Raw genomic sequence first — 2,759 nt, 5'->3', positions numbered from 1 at the left:
TCTGATAACCTTCCGGAAATGTCCTTAATCTTTCCTCATCCTTCCCAGCCTGGGTGGCAAGACCTCAGCCCAGATCTTTAGTGATGCTCCTATTTCTCTGTGTCCTGTTTTCCATCATCCAGGGAATGCCCCCTTATAGGTATTTCTTGTCTTATTAACTCTGCATGCACCTGTGCAGCCTCCAGTTTCTCCAGTCAGAGAAGTTATTGGCTGGCTTTCTCTTGCTCAGAAAGTCAACCAATATTAACAGGTGACAATGAAGAGAGATTTAGAAGCTGTTGACTTTCTTGACCCCTTTCTTCCTCCCTCAGTCCTTTCTTTACACCAGTCCTTCCATCCTCAGATGCTGGTTGAGCATCTGCTGTGTACTAGGTGCTGTTCTATGTTCCTCCCTGTATATAGCTTATACTCAATGTTCTTTCTGAGTGGTAGTTTAGATACTGGTTTGCTATGGAAAACTACTTAATCAGATGTCCCCAAATAGTGTCAAAATCCTAGAAGTCTCTGACTGAGGGCACAATTAGGATTTCTCTTCTTTGTTGGCCACTCTCTCCGTTCTTAGTATTGCTACTCATCATTGGTCCATCTCTCAGAACTTGATATAGAAATGTTGTTTTATGTCTCATCCTGTGATGAACAGTTTTAGCATTTACTGAAGAACTCAAAGGATGGAGGTGGGGAGACTAGATGTAAGCATGCATGCATGCTCAGTCAGTTCAGTTGTGTCTGATTCTTGGGGAGACTAGATATTCCCCCCAAAAAACAGAAGCCCTACTTCTTACCTTCACAGAACTTAAACTTTTAACAAATGAGACAGAAAACATTCCTCCTACTGTTATATATAAATACGCATATGTGCTGCTTATGCAATTAAATATTATTGAAAAACTAAAATGGAGCAAAGAAGTCATCTCAGTTACTTGGAGTTAATAAAGAAAGGCTCTTTGGAGGAAAGGGTTTTGAGCAGCTGGGTTTTGATAGGAGATGTGGAAAATAGAGGCCATGAAGACAACATTCTAGGGGATAGGAGATGATAGTCAATCACAGGCTTAGATGTGGGAATGAGTGGGGATGTGGGAGTTGGTGAGTGGGTTATCTTGGCTGAAGCACAAGGTCTAAGTAGGAAAAATAAAAAGAAATAGGTTCAGTGAGAGATTAGAGTAGAATTGGTGGACATGATCAACCTAGGTTGATGTGTCTTCCTAGCTGAAGGCAGGGGAATAAATAAAATAGCTTTAGGAGGACTAAAATTTTTATTCTTCCCCTCAGCTTTTGAGAAAAGGGTATTAAGGCGTTTGGAACTCTGACATAAGGGTTCTGCTAACATGAGGGAAGGAACAAAGATCAAGGATAATATAAGCCCAAGGGTCTGGTTTTTTTTTTTTTTTTTCAAAATATTGCTTAAATTTCAGCCGTAGTTATTTATTCACAAGAACTCTGTTCTTCCCTTTGCTTGGTTCTACTCTGGAATCATAGAATGACTCTACAGAAATGAGCTTACCCAGTCACATGCTTCTTGCATCCTGTCTACCCATCTCTCCTGCATAACAAGGCTTCAAGGTAAGGCAAAGAAACTTTCACACCTGGTGTCTGTCTGTTAACTTTTGCCTTTCTGGACTGACCCTGCTTGAGGGGAGGAAATATTCATGGAGAAACTGCCTTTAGATTTAGTCAGAGAGGTCTTCTAAATCTGGGTTCTGTTAGCTATTATAGGGGAAGATCTTCCCTCATAGCTCAGTTGGTAAAGAATCTACCTGCAGTGCAGGAGGCCCGGGTTCAATTCCTGGGTTGAGAAGATTCCCTGGAGAAGGAAATGGCAACCCACTCCAGCATTCTTGCCTGGAGAATCCCATGGATATAGGAGCCTGGCAGGCTACAGTCCATGGGGTCGCAAGAGTTGGACATGACTTAGCGACTAAACCATCACCATAGGGAAAGAGAGGACCGGCTCTAGCTTCCAGGACTTTTATGATATTTTCACCTTGAACCTCTGCTGGAATTTCCTCTGAAGCAGAAGGAAGAGACGACCACTTTCCATATAATGCTTAAATATGAACGAGGAGAAAAGATATTCTTCTCTTCGATATATTTAGGTTTAAAAGACAAAATACCAACAAAAGAATTAAATTTTGTGGGGAAAGAAAGAGTAGAAACACAAAAGAAAGAAGAACTTCCCAACAAAGTGGATTATTGAGATGACTGAAAGAAACTGTGGTGTGTGCTTTGGCAGCATATATACTAAAATCGGAATAAGGGGATTTCCTGGTGGTCCAGTGGTTAAGACTGCACTTCTACAGCATGGGGCATGGGTTCAATCCCTGGTGGGGGAGCTAAGAGCCTGCATGCCCAACAGCACAGCAATAAATAAATATTTAAAATTAAAAATAAAAGAAATTGGAATAATACCGGAGAAGATTAGCATGGCTCCTGTGCAAGAATGGCATGCACATTCATAAAGGAAATTGTGTAGTTCCTTTTATCTGAGAAACTAGAAGAATTAGGTCAATTACCAACTGTCTGCATGATTTTGGAGGTGATGAAACAGATGTGGAGACCTCCAAAGTTCTGAAGGCCTAAGACTCAGTGATTTCAGAACAGGAATTAGCTGGAGGAAGCCAGAAGGACTTGAACTCATTTTTCATATCTCTCTTACCATGGCTGCATGCCTTTTTGGTTTCTCAAAAAAACTTTTTTTTTTTGCTTTTCTAATTCAGAGATAGAAAACCTTGAGGAAAATGAAGATGAAGTTTATTCACCTA

General features: G+C 40.8%; 1 pseudogene; it reads left to right on the top strand.

Annotated features, from left to right (window-relative positions):
- The first annotated feature begins 2,371 nt into the window (after positions 1 to 2,371).
- LOC112446847 (uncharacterized) lies at positions 2,372 to 2,472 on the top strand (annotated as a pseudogene).
- Positions 2,473 to 2,759: the final 287 nt, after the last annotated feature.

Source organism: Bos taurus, chromosome 5 (assembly GCF_002263795.3).
Source record: "Bos taurus isolate L1 Dominette 01449 registration number 42190680 breed Hereford chromosome 5, ARS-UCD2.0, whole genome shotgun sequence".
Classification (NCBI taxonomy): Eukaryota; Metazoa; Chordata; class Mammalia; order Artiodactyla; family Bovidae; genus Bos; species Bos taurus.
This window is presented reverse-complemented; position numbering and strand designations above follow the sequence as displayed.